Here is a 20,542-nt window from a genome sequence, read left to right as displayed (position 1 = left end):
CCCGTCATTAAAAAATAGAGTTTGGGAGTCTTTCGAATGTTTTGAGTAATTTGAAACTATGTTCCGGACCAACTTGTATATTACCATTTCTACAAGGAAAAAAATACATGAGCTTTCACAGATATATCCCCTCAACTTATATAAAGAATTTTAAAATCATGTTATTTATTTAGCTTTGTATAAAAGATTATCCTGTGATTTCTGAAATGCAATCTGAGTGAAATATGTGTTGGGATTGGCATGTGCCACAAATTTGAAGGAGGTAGTCAAACCCGGCCCACAGTTATCTATTTCTAGTCAAACCCGACCCACAGTTACCTATTCCTCTTCACGAGTACTTCATGCACCTTCTTAACTCCTTTTCACCAAAGTGCATTCAACGTAATAAAAAAGAATGATGTCATATATGAACTTAAGGGTGAATAACTTTGGAACCAAAGAGAAAATGAATTTCAAAATATTTCCTTGGCATACACTTAATGTCAGACTCTATGAGTTGTAGTAATCAACACGAGCAGTGTCCTTACTGAGCTAGGTAGGATAATTCCAGGATGTTGTGAGAACATATAACAAAAGAGTATGGAAATCACCTTGAACATCCCAAGGATGCCCCAGGAAGGCACATTCAGGCTGATTTAAGGCCAGGAGTCATCAAGGCCAGGGGTAGGAGTTCATGAACTTAATTTTAAAATGTAAATAGAGTGGGAGGGGGGAAAAAAGAGGAAAGGCTATTTTGGTCCAAGTGACCCATAATCCCTGACTAGGCTGAAGCAAGACATCTTGACATGGCTCTTTTCATTAAGGAAATATTTTGAAACTGGAGTTTTGGACAAAGGTATCTTGATTTTAATATTACTCTTTTTATTACCAGGTATGTGTGCAGTAGAGCTTCCTTACCCTAACTCTGTGGTTCTCAGTGAGGGAGTTTTGTCCCCCAGGGGACAGGTGGCAAAGTCTGGAGGCATTTTGGTTGTCACAACTGAAAGGGGGGCTGCTACTGGCATCTGATGGGTAGAGGCCAGGGAGGCCGCCCAACATCACACAATGCAAAGGGCAGACCCCATCACAAAGAATTATCCAGCCCCACAGGTCATTAGTGCTGAGGTTGAGAAACCCATCTCTAAGTGCCTTCCCTTGTATAATTTTCTACTTAGGAACTGAAGTGATTATTTTCCACCTTATTATGTTCTGTGTTGTTTGATTTACAAATGAATATATAGTACTTTAAAAGAACAGTCTGAGTTTTTGAAAAATCTATTAGACTCTAAAATCAGCTTCTTCTAAAAGTAGCTTATTTGTCCCCCAGAACAACCCTTTACAAAAGCTTATAAACAATTTTAATGTATAGACATTACTCAGCTAAAAGAAAAATCATTAGAAATTTAGTTGCACATTCTTCTTTTCTTATCAGAATAAGTTAGCATTTTTAGCCAAAACTCTCTTCTCTCCTTTTTACCCTGAAACATTCGTCTCCAGAGCTGAATATATATCTGACATGCATCATAATGAAGGCTGCAATAAGAAGTATGCATTTTTAAGCTTTACTAATGGAAAGTGAATTGCCATTATTAAGGACACAAATATAATTACAGTATTTAACTGATGTGCAGTTGATGAAGCTAAAGTGAATTCTCAGAGTCATCACTGGGCTTGACAGCACTTTCTGAGCGAGAAAGTGGGGTGACACTATTCTCCTCTACTTGTGATCTCCCCGTGGGTGTTTAGTGCCCTCCCATCCTTCACCCCAGTCCAGTCACTTCATGTGGGGTGGGGTCAGTGAAGGAGAAAGTCTCAGTGAGAGAAGAAGACTGTCTCAACTCCTACATGATAATTAATGACTGTTTTACTTATTCATTAGACTGTATCCATTCATAACAAAGTCATAACAACCTCATCAACATCATTTTGGACCAGAGAGTAAGTGCTCAAAATGGGACACAGGGGTGAGTGTGAAAGGGCCAAATCTAGGATAATTTGAGCATAAAAAAAGAGTAATAGAACCCATGAGTTCATAATGATACTTCATTTAAAAATTTAAATGGAGTGGGAGAGGGGAAAGTGAAAGCTATTCTTTACAGAAAAATGCCAGCTAATACATGTAGATGATATTATTGAATTAGAAAATAACCATATTGCAATAACTGATATAGCCAATAATTATCACTAAGTGTTAAGACTTTTGAGTGAAAAGATTTGCGGAAATTGGATATTCAGAATATCACACAAAATATTACTTGCTAGTTACAAAGGTTAAAATATCTTTACAATGGAGAAATGTGGGAAATATGACCAAATCTGATATCAGCGATGATGGGACAAACTGGTATTATGTGCCTCGTGATGTAATAAACTGAGAAGGACACAAAATGACCCACACAGCTGTTATATAATGAAGAATTTGTTTGGTCTTTGTCCCTGGTTCCTGGCACAGAATTTCTAAAATTCTTGAAATTTCCTGAGTGACAGACGTACCTGTGTTACTTATGAGCCCCTTGGATCACACTTGAGTTTATGTTAAGAAAGTGACTCATGGTGGGCGCCTAGCTTCAGGATGGGGGCTGGTTACCAGCAAGACCAATCACATGATTAGAGGGCCGGGTCTTTGAGCCAGTCCAGCTTCTGGGGAAGGGGTGGGGCTGCAGACTGAGTTCAGTCACATGGCCAATGGCTCAACCAACATACCGACATCACAAAACTCCGATAAAACTCTGGACATGGAAACTCAGTGGAACTTCCTGGTTGGTGAATACATCGATGTCCCAGGTGGGTGATGTGTTCTGATTCCACAAGAACAGGACACAGAAACTCTGCTTTCACAGACCTCACCCTATATGTCTCTTCTTTGGCCGTTCCTGGGTTGTATCTTTTACAATGAAATAATAAGTATAGTGAAGGGGAGCAGAACTTGCCACCCCAAAATATGCCACTGTGGCATAAGGATTATCTTGAGATGGTCCTTTAAAAAAAAAAAAAGCAGCCATGAGAGAAACCCTGAAAACCAAGTAGAGGTCACCTTTTTGTAAGAGACGCTTACATTTATGAGGGAAACCTCCCTTGTAGAGGTGTCTCCCTCTCTGTACCAGGAAGAGGATGACTAAAACTCTAGGAACTCTTATCAAGGGAGGCATGGACTTAAATCGGCATAACAGCCTCGTTTACTGTGCTTTGTCTGGTAACCTCCCATAACTGGCTCCCTCATGCCCCAAATATCTTCTTTTTTCTTTAGTGGGAGATGGTATTTAAGGTGGTGGCTTGGGCCATTTGGGAGAGTTATTCAGTTTTCCTGGGAAACTCTCATGTATACAGGAGGTATACATGTTATGAAACTTTTGTTTGTTTTTCTCTTGTTAATCTTTTAGCCAAGAACCTGGAAGGGTAGAAGGGAAATTCTTTTTCCTCCTCTACAATAGCATTTTTCTGAATTCTGTGCGTCATTCTAGTGAATTATTTAACTCAAGGGGGTCCTAAGAACCTCTGAATTTGTAGCTAGTTGGTCAGAGTATGAGTGGCCTGGGGATCCCCTGAACTTGCAGCTGACATCTGACGTGAAGGCAGTCTTGTTGGGAACCGTGCCCCCTACTTGTGGGATCCATGCTAACTCCAGGTGTTAGTGCCAGAACTGAGTTGCAATACCCTTGTTAGTGTTGAAATAATAATCCTTCTACCAATAATGCTTAACTTGAATCCAAACACAAGGAAACAACCAACCAAATCCAAATCAAGGAACATTCTGCAAAATAACTGTACTGGGCTCTTCGAACGGCAATGTCAAGAAACACACACACCCACACACCCACACAAAGACTAGGGATGTGTTCTAGATTCAAGAAGAAGAATGTCCTTGTGTTTATGAGGTACATGGAGAAGCATTTAACAGTGACCTGTCATCATGATGTCTGTAACTTAATCTCAAATGCTTCAGCAAAAAAACAAACGAGTACACACAGAGAGAGGGAGAGGGAGAAATGAGAGAAAATGTTAACAAATGGAGAATCCACGTGAATGGTGATTCATGTTCTGTTCTTTTGAAACTTTTAAAAATAAAAAAAGTTGGGGAAAAATTACGGCATCAAGTGGGCTGTCTCCAAATGTCCCCTGCACCAAAGGCTGCGTCAAGCACAACACCGTGAATCTACTTAATGCCGTTGAACTGTACATACACTTAAAAATGGTTACAATGGTAAATTTTACGTTATGTATATTTTAATCACAATTTTTAAAAAATCGAAATATCTGCCTCAGGTCTTGTCCTCTCCACTCAGAAGAGCAGCGAGGGTGGGCAAAGTCGTCCTGTCTGCCTGACACGGGGCGGGGCGGGGGGGCCGGGAAAGGAGGCCTGAGAGGGAGGCAAGAGACAGGTCAGGCGGGGCCTCTTCAGGGCAGTGTGAAGCTCTTAGAAGTTTCAGGCAGCTGACTCCGGGACAGGGACCCAGCTTTCCCAGATGACTCTGTCCAGCCAGGCCGCGGCGCAAGCTGCTTCAGCTCCGGCATTCCTCCCCTCAATGGTCTAGTGTGTGGGCCCTGCCCCCCTCCCCTCCCTCCCTTTCACTGGTAAGAGGGGGAGCATCTTGCCAGGAGAAGTTTGCTGGGCCACTTCTAACGCAGGGAACCCAGGTGTCTGGGATGTTTTCATTTTGCCTCGATTTTTAATGGAAAAGTGAGTGAAATAACAATGTGGGCACAGCTCCAGACAATGTCATGCTGGGAGCTTGGCAGCTTCTGGGAGCAGCCTGCTGAGGTTCAAATCCAGAGATGCTTTTCGTGAAGGTGGGCTCCGCAGTCCCGCTGGGGCTGCCCTTAGCCCGAGCACGTGGCCAAACTTGGAAGCAGGAATGTGACCAAAAATACTGTTACCAAACACTGTTCTTTTCACTGTTTAGGGGGGCTTTTTAGAGCTGTCCAAGTAGCATGCTTTTTCTTTTTAGCACATGTCACATCAAAAATTGAACAATTTCAGGAAAAGGAGAACAATTTTTACACATTTGTTTTTAGTCCTATATTCATCAGTGTAAGATGTCCTTCCCTCTCCTTCCTGCCCCCACCTTTCCTCTTTCTTTCTCTTTCTTTCTTTCTCTTTTCTTTTTTCGTCCTTCCTTTCTTTCATTCATGTTAAAATATACATAACATAAAATTTACCTTTCTAACCATTTTTAACTATACAGTTCAGTGGCATTAAGTACCCTTTCCTTTTTAATTTAAACTAGTTTTTAGAATTATTATTACAAAAGTAATTCATTCATATGATAAAAAAAAGAACAATGTGAACACTATGGAAGGGGACAAATTAAAAAAAGAGAGTCTCTACCCCTATCCTCCCACAAAATGCTGTTAACAGTTTTTGTGAAACCCACTTGAATCATTTTAATGGAGTACTGCTTTTCAGTAACAGATGTATTCATTTGCTCCTAAGGGATAAGGGGCTCAGGTCTTGGAAGCATATCGGCTGTTCTTTCTTCCTGGAAATGTGGGTGAGTTTTCCTTACATACCTATGTGAATATGTGCCCACAAGCAGACACACATACACACACACACACATTTTTATAACTGACTACACATATATACATATACATATTTTATATTTATATAATAAAAGAGTGATATATTCCTACTGCTCCATGCCTTGATTTTTTTCACTTAATAATATATCTGCCCCACAACCACCTAAACTCACAGAAGCATTTTGTTCATTCTCTCCTCTAAAGCTTTAGTTAAACACTTTTCACTGCCTGCAAATGCCCCATCATTTCTCTCTGCTCCGGTAATTCTACAAAGCCATCAAGATCTATCTCATATTCTGTATCCTCCAAGCATTTATTGTTTCTATATAATAATTTAGTAGATAATTATAACGATCATAATTCATTGGAAAGGAGGGTAAGCTCTTGAATCGGTCATTCATAGGTTTTGGCCTCAACTCCACCAGTAACTAGCTGTGGAAGGGGTCTATGGAAGTCCCCTTGGATATTTTCCTAAATTTTTCTGGACCTATTTTCTCATATGGAAGCTTTAACTTTTTTATAAAAAGAAATAATGATATTATTATTTTTATAGATCTCATACACGTGCATCGGGTGCTTTTGTTAGGATTCTCTAGAGAAACAGACCAATAGGATGTTATATAAATAGAGCTGGAGAGAAAGAGAAAGAGAGAAAGGTATTTTAAGGTAATTGGCTCACACAACTGGGGAGCCTGGCAAGTCCAAAATTTACAGGGTATGCCAGCAGGCTGGCGACCCAGGGAAGAGTTGATGTTCAAGTCCAAAGTCAGTCTGCTGGCATAATTCCCTCTTTTTCTGGGGAGGTCAGTCTTTTTATATTAAGGCCTTCAACTGATTGGACGAAGCCCACCCACATTAGGGAGGGTAATCTGCTTTACTCAAAGTCCACTGATTTAAATGTTAATCTCATCTAAAGAAATACTTTCACAGAGGTATCTAGAATAATGGTTGACCAAATATCTGAGTACTGTAGCCCAGCCAAGCTGACACATAAAATTAACCATCACAGTGTTTTTTAACTTTAAAAATACTGAAAAAGCAGAAAGAAGAATTTTTATCTACCTCCATCCCAAATCCAAACACCTTGCAACAAGAAATCTCAATATTTAGTGACCACTATCCTCAAAACTTCTATATGGCTAGCTAGGCAAATAAAGAGAGAAATATAGACAAAAGATAAAAAGCATATACAGACATGCCTCTGAGATATTGTGGGTTTGGCTCCAGACCACCACAATAAAGCAAATATTACAATAAAGTGAGTCACATGAATTTTTTGGTTCTCAGTGCATATGCAAGTCATGTTTACACTATACTGTAGTCCATTAAGTGTGTAATACATTATGTCTAAAAAAAACAATGTACATACCTTAATTTTAAAATACTGTTTTGCTCAAAAATGCTAACCATCATCCGAGCCTTCAGTGAGTCATAATCTTTTGGCTGATGGAGGGTCAATGTTGATGGCTGCTGACTGACTAGGGTGGTAAGTTATGAAGGCTGGGGCTGCGGTGGCAATTTCCTAAAATAAGACAACAATGAAGTTTGCCGCATCACTGACTCTTCCTTGCATGAACAATGTCTCTGTAGCAGGCAATGATGTCTGACAGCATTTTATCCATGGTAGAACTTCTTTCCTCTCAAACCATCGGGTTGCTTTATCAACTAAGTTTACATAATAGTCTAAATCCTTTGTTGTCATTTCAACAATCTTCACAGCATCTTCACCAGGAGTAGATTCATCTCAAGAAACCACTTTCTTTGCTCATCCATAAGAAGCAACTCCTCATCCATTCAAGTTTTATCATGAGACTGCAGCAATTCATTCACATCTTCAGGCTCCACTTCTAAGTAGAGTTCTCTTGCAATTTCCACCATACCTGCAGTTACTTCCTCCACTGAGGTCTTGAACCCCTCAAAATCACCCATGAGGGTTAGAATCAACTTCTTCCAAATTCCTGTTAATGTTGACATTTGGACCTCTTCCCATGAATCACGAATGTCCTTAATGGCATCTAGAATGATGAATCCCTTCCAGAGGTTTTCAATTGACTTTGCCCAGATCCATCAGAGGACTCATTACTACGGCAGCTACAGCCTCATGAAGTATATTTCTTCAATAATAAGACTTGAAAGTCGAAATGACTCCTTGATCCATGGGCTGCAGAATGAACTTCGTGTTAGTCAGCAGGCATGAAAACAACATTAATCTTGTTTTATTATACATCTCTATCAGAGCTCTTGGGCAACCAGGTGCATTGTCAACGAGCAGTAATATTTTGAAAGGAATTTTTTCTTCTAAGCAGTAGGTCTCCACAGTGGGTTTAAAACATTCAATCAACCACGTTGTAAACAATGTGCTGTTACCCAGGCTTTGTTGTTTCTTTTATAAAACACAGGCAGAGCAGATTTAGCATAATTCTTAAGAGCCCTAAGATTTTCAGAATGGTAAATGAGCACTGACTTCAAGTCACCAATTACATTAGCCCCTAACAAGAGAGTCAGCCTGTCCTTTGAAGCTTTGAAGCCAGGCATTGACTTCTCCTCTCTAGCTATGAAAGTCCTAGATGGCATCTTCTTCCAATAGGAGGCTGTTTCAGCTACATGGACAATCTGTTGTTTTGTGTAGCCACCTTCATTAATATCTTAGTTAGATCTTCTGGACAACTAACTACAGCTTCTGCATCAACACCTGCTGCTTCACCTTGCACTTTGATGTCATGGAGGTAGCTTCTTTTTTTTAACCTCATGAACCAACCTCTTCTACGTTCAAGCTTTTCTTCTGCAGTTTCCTCACCTCTCTCAACCCTCATAGAATTGAAGAGAGTTAGGGCCTTGCTCTGGTTTAGGCTTTGGCTGAAGGGAATGCTGTGGCTGGTTTGACCTTCTATCCAGACCACCAAAACTTTCTCCATATCAGCAATAAGGATGTTTCACTTCTTTATTATTCATGTGTTCACTGGAGTAGCACTTCTAATTTCCTGCAAGAATGTTTCCTTTGCCTTCACAACGTGGCTAAATGTTTGGTGCAAGAGGCCTAACTTTCAGCCTGTCTCAACTTTTGACCTGCCTTCCTCATCAAGCTTAATCATTTCTAGCTTTTGCTTTAAAGTGAGAGATGTGCAACTCTTCCTCTGACTTGAACACTTAGAGGCCACTGTATTTGTGGCCTAATATCTAATTGGCCTAATTTCAGTGTTGTTGTTTCTCAGGGAACAGGAAGCCGGAGGAGAGGGAGAGACATGGGGGAAAGGCCAGTCAATAAAGCAGTCAGACACACACAACATTTATTAAGTTCACCACCTGATATGGATACGGTTCACTCACCCCAAAGCAGTTATAACAGTATCAAAAATTATTGATCACAGATCACCATAACAAATATAATAATAATGAAAAAGTTTGAAATATTGCGAGAATTACCAAAACGTGACACAGAGTCACAAAGTGAGCCAATGCTGTTGGAAAAATGGTGCCAATAGACTTGCTCGATGCCAGGTTGCCAGAAACGTTCAATTTATTTTAAAAAATGCAATATCGGTGAAGCACAATAAAGTGCAATAAAATGAGGTATGCCTGTACTATAAATGCTATTTTTAAGATAAAAGTTTAAAATTTAATATTTCTTTAAAAGGAGAAAAAGGAATTAAAGTGTAACTGCAAATAAATGTTTCCTTACAATAAGGTATGTTCATTCCCAAAAGATCCTTTTGAGGCTCAGTAAAAACATGATGTAAAGCCATTAAGAAGGTGGCGGTCATCATGGGTTTTTGTTTCAATTTCAAACAAGAATCAACTTCCTATTATGAAAGATAAATTAGCACAGTACAGGACCGCCTGACTCCCTCTCTCTCTCTACTTTTCAGTATTTGTTATTTGCATGGTTATAGTACTTTGTTAAGGTTTATAACACTTACAGGAGGTGCTGGCTTACAGCTTCCACAGCAGTTTCATTTTAATTTTACACGTAAATATAGTCGATACTTATTACCATTTCTTTCACAAAGCCTTTTATATTTCTGACCTCTTAATTTTGATTCTTCTCTCCGTTGGCTAGATTTTGCCAACAAATCTTCTTTTTTTAAATCCTCAAATCACTTTTTTTTCATGAAAAGTTCATGACTGCTGTGTACACAGCAACTAACCATCCTCATTTATCTGGGACTATCAGGTTTTAGCACTGAAAGTCCTGTGTCCCAGGTAACCCCTCTGTTCCAGGTAAACAGGGAGAGTTGCACACATAGAGCAGCTTGGATTCACGCTTTCCTGAGAACATGTAAACACTGCGTCGCTAGTTTCTGGCACTGAGCGTTGCTGGGCAGATGCATGCAGCAGGCGGAAAGTGTCTTCTGTACACTTGTTTTGTCTGCTTTGATGTCCATCAGATTCTTTCGTTAGTCTTGACATTTAGTAACTTTTCTTCTCTTGGTTTTTTCTAAAGACAAGGTGTACTTTCTCATTCGGTAGACTAAACTTTTTCATTTCAAGCAAGTATTCATTCTTGTTTTACATCTTCAAATATTTTTTTCCATTTTTGTCCTTTTCTTATCTCCAAGACCTCCAGCTATGTGTATGTTTCCTCTCCTTATCTCTCTGTGCTTCCTTCTGCGTGAATTCCTGAGTCGGATTATGGGCCTCGTGAGAGTCACGATATTAGTAACCATAGTCACCTTCTTCTCCATCACCTCCATTATGAAAACTTACCAAGCACTTGCTATGGGCCAGGCACCATGCAGGTCACTCTATATGCTCTATCTTATTTCATCTTCATAAAAACCCCATGAGATAAGTTCCAGTATGACCCCCATTTTAAAGATAAGGAAACCAAAAAGCGGAGACAGTTACCTACTCAAAGATACGTAGCTACTAAGTGACACAGCTGGCATTCAAACCTTGTTTCTCTAACCCCAGGGTCTGAGATTAAACCCCTACAGCCCAACGCTCTCCTATGTGTTATTTCACTATATTTGATTTACGTCCCTTGAAGCTTTGAACAACAAGGAAAGGTTGAAGTGACTTCATTCAGTTTCTGTTAGTTAAATCATTCATTTGGCCCCTTTACTGAACGCTTACTACATGTTGACTATTATGCCATGTGTTAGACATACAAAAGACATATAAAATAGGGTCAGTGCCCTCAAGGCAATTTTAGTTTGGTGCGGTGGGGAAAAAAAAGACAGACTTATAAACAGATGAACTGCCATCTTCCTTGGTAGGCGGCACAATAGAAGAGTGAACCGATTGCCTTGGGAGCCCAGGGGCTGGAGAGGCATGCGAGCTGTCTGGAAGGATGAGAGGAGGTACTCAGATGCGGGAGCAAGTGTCAGGGGAGGGGGGACACACGAGGCAGAAGCAGGGACACGTGCTGCTGAGCTGAAAGAGGGTATATTCTTATACCCAGGGAATAATGAAAACTTTGAGGCAGATGGAGCATAAGGTACAGGGAATAACGTGTAAGACATGAAACTAGAGGGGCAAGTGAGAGTCAAACTACTGCCATCCTGTTCTTAATGATCACTTTAACCTACAAAAGTGATGATGATGGGTTTCGAAGTTCTTGGAAGACTCACACATACTCAAATCAAACTTTCTACATATCACTCTATATCTTATGTCAGTAATTGGTTTTTTTCTGGTTCATCCTTGATATTTCCAGCGGATTATAAGAACATTCTTTGGGACTTCCCTGGTGCTGCAGTGGTTAAGAATCCACCTGCCAATGCAGGGGACACGGGTTCAAGCCCCGGTCCGAGAAGATCCTACATGCCACGGAGCAACTGAGCCCGTGCGCCACAACTACTGAGCCTGTGCTCTACAGCCCGCGAGCCACAACTACTGAGCCCACGTGCCACAACTACTGAAGCCTGTGCGCCTACAGCCCATGCTCCACAACAAGAGAAGCCACTGCAATGAGAAGCCCACGCACTACAACGAAGAGCAGCCCCCGCTTGCCACAACTAGAGAAAGCCCGCGCACAGCAACGAAGACCCAACACAGCCAAAAATAAATGAAATAAAATAATTTTTTAAAAAAAAGAACATTCTTCTACTTTTGGTTTTCTACATTCAACCTGCCTCAGAACTGTGGGTGGGCTAATGTTACCCCTCTCCTAAAGAAATCAATCTTATCCATTTAACCTTTGCCAGTATAACATCTAAGAAATGCAGAGAGAACAAATACAGAAATCTAAGGAAACAGTTCTTTTCTGAGAGCATCATGGGTTTTTATTTTGTTTCGTTTTTCATCTGAGAGTCAACTTTTTTTTTTTTTTGCGGTACACGGGCCTCTCACTGTTGTGGCCTCTCCCGTTGCGGAGCACAGGCTCTGGACACACAGGCTCAGCGGCCATGGCTCACGGGCCCAGCCGCTCCGCGGCATGTGGGATCTTCCCGGACCGGGGCACGAACCCCTGTCCCCTGCATCGGCAGGCGGGCTCTGAAACACTGCGCCACCAGGGAAGCCCGAGAGTCAACTTTTTGACAGCACCTTCCCATCAAGGAGTAACTAGAACAAGGGGTGGCTCAAGGGCAGGTTGGCGGGAAGGTTAAGTACGTTGACTTGGTTGACTCCGGTGTTTCCTGGATGTCAGAGCCCAAAGAACTGCACTCCCTGGTTCCCGAACCTACGCAAACAACCTGGGTTTGGAATTTAGGAAAAAACTAAAAGTTTTTAGGGCTGATGCACAGGTACCCCATAGAAAACTACAGCTCTCTGCTTTTAAGAAAAACCATTTGGAGTGAATAGTTGGTATATTTTTTCCAAAATAGCAAATCCATTTTAGAAAACAACAAGTTGATAACTTAATGAGTGTGTGTGTCTTTTTTAAACTGAAATAGCTGGCAAATGATTAAACATAGCCAGCTTACAGGCAGCTTTCCAGTGTCAGTGAAAAGGCCGATTTGGATAGAGATCAATGAAGTAGTCAGAAGGGGCCGTAAGTGAGAGAAGAGGAGAAAGTTGCTGGGGAAAAAAAAAAAAACATAGGAAAGCGGTTACCAGGGACAACGTATCCATTAGTCACAGTCGGCAAAGCGCCTGGGGCACACGATGATTTAGAGGCCCACAAAAATGATTTAATTTTTATTTCTTTCAAAATCAAAAGAAAAAAAAAGTGAACATATTATAATGAACCCAGTCTGGATTATATTCATCTTTATACTCATGCAGTTGTAAAATGTAATTGTTAATATTTTTTTTATGGAGGAAGGAACCCACGAAGGCATAAGTGCTGAGGGACCATGAAAGTCTTAATGCAGCACTGGCGGTTACTAATATGTTGGCTCAAAGGCCTAAGAAAACATAACCCTAATGTCTTGCATTGCATTAACATTGATCGTGCTCACATTTCGCCGGCTGGGTGGGCTCCATCCACAGAGTCATGGGATCGCAGCACACTTACCAAAGTTTCCCCAGCTATTTCTGGAGACCCCTTCCACTTGCTCAGGAACAAGGCTAGAGCCCTTTGTGCTGCCCCTTTATTTTTAAATTTTTATTGGAGTATAGTTTCAGGTGTACAGCAAAGTGAATCAGTTATACATATACATATATCCATTCTTTTTTAGATTCTTTTCCCACATAGGCCATTACATGTACTGAGTAGAGTTGCCTGTGCTATACAGTAGGTCCTTATTAGCTACCTATTTTATACATAGGATATATAGTAGTGTGTATATGTCAATCCCAATCTCCCAATTTATCCCTCATAACCATAAGTTTGTTTTCTACGTAAGTTTGTTTCCACATATAAGTGATATCATATGGTATTAGTCTTTCTCTGTCTGACTTACTTCACTCAGTATGACAATCTCTAGGTCCATTTACATCTCTGCAAATGGCACTATTTTGTTCCTTTTTATGGCTGAGTAATATTCCATTGTATATATGCACCACATCTTTATCCATTCCTCTGTCCATGGACATTTAGGTTGCTTCCATGTCCTGGTTACTATAAATAGTGCTTGTGCTACCCCTTTATTAACTTCCACTGACAGGAAGCCACCCAGGAGATGCCCCACCAATGTTCCTTTAACGGCATCTACTTCAGCTTTTCTGTCTAGGTGCTGTTCCCAAAATCTCAACCCCTCCTGGTGTCCAACAGCACTGTAGTGCCTTCCACCCTAATCCTGCGTTAGAGCTGTGCTGCGTCCACCCAGGATGGGGAGAATCATGAGTCCATAAATCTTTTAGGTTGTTTCTGCTGGAAAATACTAGCCATTAAAGAAGTCTGAGGAAGTGAGATTTACCTACACCCTCATCACCTATCAGGGTACAGGGAAAGCAACCGCAGGCCAAATTCTGCCACCCATACAGATGTTTGTTACACACATATTCATCAGTGGTCATTGAAGAGTTGGCACTCTCCTGTTAGCTCGATGAGATTTTAGCTCTTCTCAACCCCTCAGGTGATCCAACCACACTGTGGGAAATGTTCACAGGTGGCAGACTCTTCAGAAGCAGGAGTCTACGCTTCCTCATTGGCATCATTCAGAAAGCCTCCTACACCAATAGCTGGACGAAGGACCACTCAGGGTTCAAGCCAGATTTTAGGTTTCCCTGAAGGCTCACCCACTGTTCACACAAGAGTAAGGAGTCTCTTTAAGGTATTTTTAGCCAGTCCTCATATTTTGAATACCTTTAGCATCACCAATGAGACCTCATCTCTATGAATCATCATGCTAAGTAATTAAGTTTACTAATAAACTAAGTTACTAGTTTCTCCAATAAAATCCCCTTTCTGACATTCACTGTGCTAATTAACCAACTATTGCTTTGACAAAGCCACCTTCTCTGATTTAATCCTAGCTAATCACTCTTTGACTACACATTCTGGATTACTTCATAGGTTTTGGCTTAACCTAATAAGCAGATACAAAATATCACAAAATTTAGGCTGAGTATTCTTAAATAAATTATAGTCACCGTAAGGCAGCGGCATCTGCGTGGGTCCCAACGCTATAATCCACACATGCAGATCTGCCATGACTTACAACACCCTGGGTATCGCACGAATGCCAAGGAAACACTGGGAGCCAAAGGCCAACAGAGGCCCAAGAGAGAAAGACCCAGAAGCAAGGTGATTCCTTCCTCACTCTCAATTACTGGCAATGGCATAAGAATCCAGGAATTTAGAACCAATTGAGAGGGAAGGAGATGAGGAAGGAAAACCCTGGAAAAAGGCATCCCCCTAATGGGATAGCTGTTTTTTAACTCTGAAGAATCCAAAAAGTCAAGAGCTTGGGCTCTTCCTCAAGAACGAAGAAATTTATTCACAGAAATAACAAATTTAAATGTTTCTTTCAGATAGAAATGGGAGCCACGATCTTGTACGTAAAACTGACTTATTTCAAATTAAAGTTATATTTTTGTACTCCTGACTTTTGTGGAATGATGTGACTAGGAGGTTATATCTGTTACAAAGCGATTGCATATTCATGCATACAGAGTCCATGCAAGGTCAAACGCCCAAAATAAAAGTCAGGGTCGTGCATGAAGCATGGGCTCATCAATCATGCCTACGTGAGTCCTGCCAATCACTCAGGAGGAAATGCAGCCTTCAGATGTGAAGCTGGGACTGTAGCATCAGAAGAACTCTGGATGAGGAAGTGTTTACGGAGATATCCTGCTCTGACAGCCACAATATAGAAACATCTTGTGCCAAATATGAAATGGAAAAAGGAGCAGGTAGCTGTGCTAGGATCTGAAATTTATGTTTCTCATATTTCCTGGCTTATTCATCTTCAGTTATCTTTTAGTATGTTTGGCAAGATGTTTTTTAAAATTCCAGCCATATTAAGGAAGTCAAAGCAATTTTGTTTCTGTCTGCTTGAGAGATTTAGAAGAAAATGCTGCTCTCCACATACCAGTCTGCTGATGGCCGCAGAAATAAAGACATTCCCCAAGTGGAAAGTGAAACTCAGATTTCACTTTCTGCACAGATGGGTCCCTCTCGTCTGCCAAACCTTTCCAAATGGAGAATATTTATTTTGCTCTATCTTAATATTACATAAGTAATTTGTATTCACCGTAAAAATGCTTGAAAGTACAAATAAAATGTTTTAAAAAATGAAATCGCTTGTAACCTCCCCACCCAGTGATTACCATTGCCCACATTTTAACGTTCATACCTGTTTCTATACATTTCATATATACGTATGAATATTTCAAAAGTAGGATCATGCTGTATATACTCTTTTTGTAATCTGCTTTTATTTAACTCATTCTATTGCGGTCCTCTTTTCACGTCAGTAAATTTCTGTCTACTACAGTGGTTCTCACACTGGATCATGCATGTGAAGAGCTCCATACAACACAAGGCGTTTGGTCTTCACCCACTCAGTTGCCCAGTCTCCACTTTAGTGGTTGGTGGGAGGGGCAAGAATTTGCACTTCTAAGAAGTTGATGCTGACGCAACTGATCTGGGGAGCACAATTTGAAGACTGTGGTCTACACCATCACATGAATGACTGCTGAACATTTCATGATACAGATGAATGAATTTATTTAGCTGTTCCCCTTTATTTGAATATTTGGATTACTTCAAACCCAAATGATGCTGGGAGAAACATCCTTACAGCTAAACCTGCACTTGTTTTTATGAAAGACCAGTTTCCTTGCACTGAAATCCAAGAAAGGTAAAACACTGGAAAGAATTCTCACTACCAGGAAATGAGAGAGGAAGAATGATTAAAATCCTCCTGGTTTAGGGTTATTTAGAGCCCACAATGGAAGGTGAAGTTTATGGGGGTTGCAGGATTAATGGAATTGCAGATAGAGACACCTGCCCAAAGAACACTTTGGCTAACTTCATTCCATTTCTGATGGTCCCATTACAAGTAGAACATTGCTACATGAGAGGAAATGCTTTATGTATTACTTAATGTTAAACGTGGCATCAATGAGTTGATGAATAAAAAATTTTAAAAGCCAGAAAAGAGAAGAAAGAAAAGATGAAAAGTGATTTTGACAGTGATTATAGAAAAATGAGTGTCAAAAAATTTAGATGACCTTCATGTGACCAAGAGATTTCTATTACATTAAACTTTTTTAAAAAAAAAAAGGAAAAGTGGCTCAAAGTGCATTGTTTTGAGACTTTCAGGTTTTGAACAAGTTTCCATTCTATACCAAATTTAATGAATAGAAATTTAAGTACATCTCAAAGCTAGATCTCATAAATAAAAAAACTGAGTATGAAGCAACCTAATTTTAAAAGGGTCAGAATTTATAACAGTAGAGTTTACAGAAGTAATATAAAGTAAAAGAAACCTAAGTCACACTCATAAAGAAATACAAATCAGGGACTTCCCTGGTGGTGCAGTGGGTAAGACTCCGTGCTCCCAATGCAGGGGACCCGGGTTTCATACCTGGTCAGGGAACTAGATTCCACACGCCGCAACTGAGATCCTACATGCCCAACTAAAGATCACGCATGCTGCAACGAAGATCAAAGATCTCGCAAGCTGCAACTAAGACCCAGTGCAGCCAAATAAATATTAAAAAAAAAAAAAAAAAAAGAAATCAACACGAGGTTAGCTTCTGACGTACAGCATAGTGATTTGATATTTCCATATATTACAAAATGCTCACCATGATAAGTTTAGTTGCCATCTGTCACCATACAAAGGTATTATACTATTATTGACTATATTCCCCATGCTGTATATTTCATCCCCATGACTCATTTATTTCGTAACTGAAAGTGTGTACCTCTTAATGTCTCTCACTTATGTGGCTCATTCCCCCACCTCCTCCCCTCTGGCAACCTCCTGTTTGTTCTCTGTATCTATGATTCTGTTTTGTTTCTTAGATTTCACATATAAACGAAATCATTTAGTATCTGTTTTTCTCTGACTTACTTCACTTAGCATAATACCCTCTAGGTTCATCCATCTTGTTGCAAATAGTAAGATTTCTTTCTTTTTTATGGCTGAGTAATATTCCATTGTATGCGTATGAGTGTGTGGGTATCATACTTTTCTTTTATTTTGTATCTATATAAGATGATGGATGTTCACTAAACTTATTATGGTAATTGCTCCATGAGGTATGTAATTCAAAATCACTATGCTGTACACCTTACACTTGTACAGTGCTGTTTATCAATTATATCTCAATAAAACTGGAAGAAAAAGAATTTTAACTATTATCCTCCAAACATGCAAATTAAGGCATCATTATGTTTTCCTCTAGCAGACAGCAAATATTTTAAAGTTTGATGATGCTCAGCGTTGGCTAGAATACGAGAAATAGGTACTTTCATATTCTTTTGTTAAGAGGTCAAAACAGTACAAATCTTTGGAAAATAATTTGGCAATTTTATCAACATTTAAAAAGTAAATATTATTAAACCTATAATATTATTGCTAGGAATCCTATGGATATGTTTTAAACTGTTTCCCAAAATATACAAAGATATTCACTGAAAAATTTTCTATTACAGAAAAAGACTGGAAACAACCTAAATGTCCTTTAACTGGAGAGTCTCCTTAAATAAACTATAATTCATCCATGTTATATAGCCCTTAAAAACAACAATGCTTTATACTGATATCCAAATACATAAAAATTTATCAAGAAGTGAAAGGAACAAGGTACAGAAAACTTTGTAGAGTATAATTCCTTTGTATAAACAAACATAAGCGTATATATGTTTACAGAGAAGTATATGCAAAAGTTTTTTCTCAAAGGGAACCCCCAAAATTGTTCACTGTCATTTTCTTTTCTTTTCCAGGTGAGGAGATGGAGGGATGCCGTACATGGACATGGGAGAGTAGAGGCCCAAATCCCTGATACTCACTGGGGTGGAAGAAGACTTCTTGGTCCAGGGGAGCATATTTGATCCCAATCTTAACAGATGAACCAAATTTCAAAGTCTTCCACAGTGCCTTAGGACATGGTTTCTTTTTTTAACCATCTATTTAAAACTTTTAATGTTTACAAATATGTTCACAGCAGTTTTATTCATAATGGCGCCCAAATGGAAACAAGCCAAATGTCCATCAAAGGGAGAATGGATAAAAGGTTGGGTATTCATTCAATGGATACAAAAATACTATGGTATTCATAGTAATTAAAAAAAAAGAAGAAACTACTGCTGCCTGTATCAACATGCATATATTCCAGAGATATTGTATTGAGCAAAAGGAAGCAAATACAGAAGAGTTCATACCTTTGTATGTTGAAGAACAGGTGAAAACAAAGCTGTAGTGGCTGCCGTTGGAACAGAGGCTACTAAAGTGGGAGGTTACCGACTGGCAAGGGCGTGAGGGAGACCTCAGGTGCTAGACTTGTTTTGGTATACCGATGTGGGTATGGTTTTACAAATACACACACATATGCAAAAATTAACCCAGCTGTACTGAAGGTAGGTGTACTTTATTATACACTGCACTTCAAAGAAATTTTTAGCTCTTTAGTGTGGTTTTTATCCAGGCAACAAAATTTTAACAGAAAAACTGTGGAGCTCAACGAGGAGCACCTGATGGGTTATATGTTTTCAGTAATTTTTCACTAATCTAAAATAAATATCGCTTAATTCATCAATTCTCCTTGATTTATATTGTTAATTTAGTAAAAGGGTGTACTAGGACAAATCAAGAATAACAACCCTCAAAGATATCCTCACCCTAACCCCCAGAATCTGCGAATATGTTATCTTCATGGCAAATGACATTGCAGATGTGATTAAATTAAAGGCCTTGGCGTGGAGGATTGTCTCAGATTACCCTGGGTGGGCCTGATGTGCTCAAAGGGCCCTTAAGGAGGGACACAGGGGAAATCAGTCAGAGAGAAGCAGATCTGACGATGCTACTCTGCTGGTTTTGAAGATGGCCGGGAGCCAATGAATGCAGGGAATACAGCCCAGGCAGAAAAGGGAAGGAAACCAATTCTCCTTTAAGACACTGAAGGAAACAGCCCTGTGGACACCTTGACCTTAGCTAAGTGAAACTGATTTCAGAATTCTAGCTTCCAGAACCATAAGGAAATACGCTTGTGCTATTTTAAGCCACTAAATTTGTGGTAATTTGTTACAACAGCAACACAATACAAAGGGGAAGCTAATATAGAGGGGAAAAAAGATGAGGTGCAAATATTCTTACTCTTTTGAATTCTTTGGTTTGCTCTTCATTGAGAGAGACAGAAAAGCCTTTTGCTGGAGTCACTTTTATGTCAAAGATGATCTCCATATCAACAGAGGTATTATTCCCTCCTACTAAAAATTTCAGTGAAGGAAAAGCCAATACTAACATACCTTACTTTAAATTAATACTAAGCATTTTTTCCAACTATAAAATTTATACATGATTCTTGCATAAAGTAGGTAAAGAAACCAAAACTGTCCTTTAAGAACTCAAGATCGAAATTGTCTCTGGCTGTTCTGAGCAATGATTGGCCGAGATTCTCACGTCATTATCTGGGCTGATAGATCCACGTGGAAACTGGACTACGCACTTTGTTTCCAGCATGTCACTATTCACCGTATTATTTACTAGTCTGTGAACAAGGAAAGGAAAGTAGGATGGCTTCCTCCCTTCCTTGGCTCTCTTGCATTTGGCACGAGGCCAGGTGAGCTGGGAGATCAGTGTTCCCTGGGATTTTAACATGTTCAGCCTGTGTCCCCAGGGCATCCAAGTTCCTCAGTGATTACTGCCCCCTCTCTGTTTCCCATGCTGGAGACTGAACAGGCTTGAATGCGCTGTGAGGAAAGGTTGGGGGCTAAATGGTTCAAAAGTGAGAATCCTCAATCCCAAAGCAGGCAGGCAAAGGCATGTTACTGGCGCCGAGGCTGTGTGCTGTCGAGCAGGTTGACATGCGGCATTTGGTACTGTGGAATTTTCTCCCTGCTACATTCCTTCTGGGGACCCGGGATGGGGGGTGGGCGCGGGGGGTAAAATCCGTGCTATCTGGCAATCATCAAGATCCCCATCAAGGGTTGGGAGTAAAAAGTTCCCAACTCTAAAATGTGGGTACAGAAGCTCTTCCCATAGTGTCTGCATGGAGTTCTGAAACTGGGAAAGAGCTTATAAGGGTGCACTCTGGATGTGTG

The 20,542-nt window shown here is 40.1% G+C and overlaps 1 protein-coding gene across 1 annotated transcript in view; it reads right to left on the bottom strand.

Moving 5' to 3' along the window:
* GCNT1 (glucosaminyl (N-acetyl) transferase 1) overlaps positions 1–20,542 on the bottom strand; it is a 177,809-nt gene that overhangs the window by 83,350 nt on the left and 73,917 nt on the right. The gene's annotated exons all lie outside the window — the stretch shown is intronic.

This window comes from Monodon monoceros, unplaced genomic scaffold, assembly GCF_005190385.1.
Source record: "Monodon monoceros isolate NGI ecotype Baffin Bay Population unplaced genomic scaffold, NGI_Narwhal_1 Super_Scaffold_5, whole genome shotgun sequence".
NCBI lineage: Eukaryota > Metazoa > Chordata > Mammalia > Artiodactyla > Monodontidae > Monodon > Monodon monoceros.
This window is presented reverse-complemented; position numbering and strand designations above follow the sequence as displayed.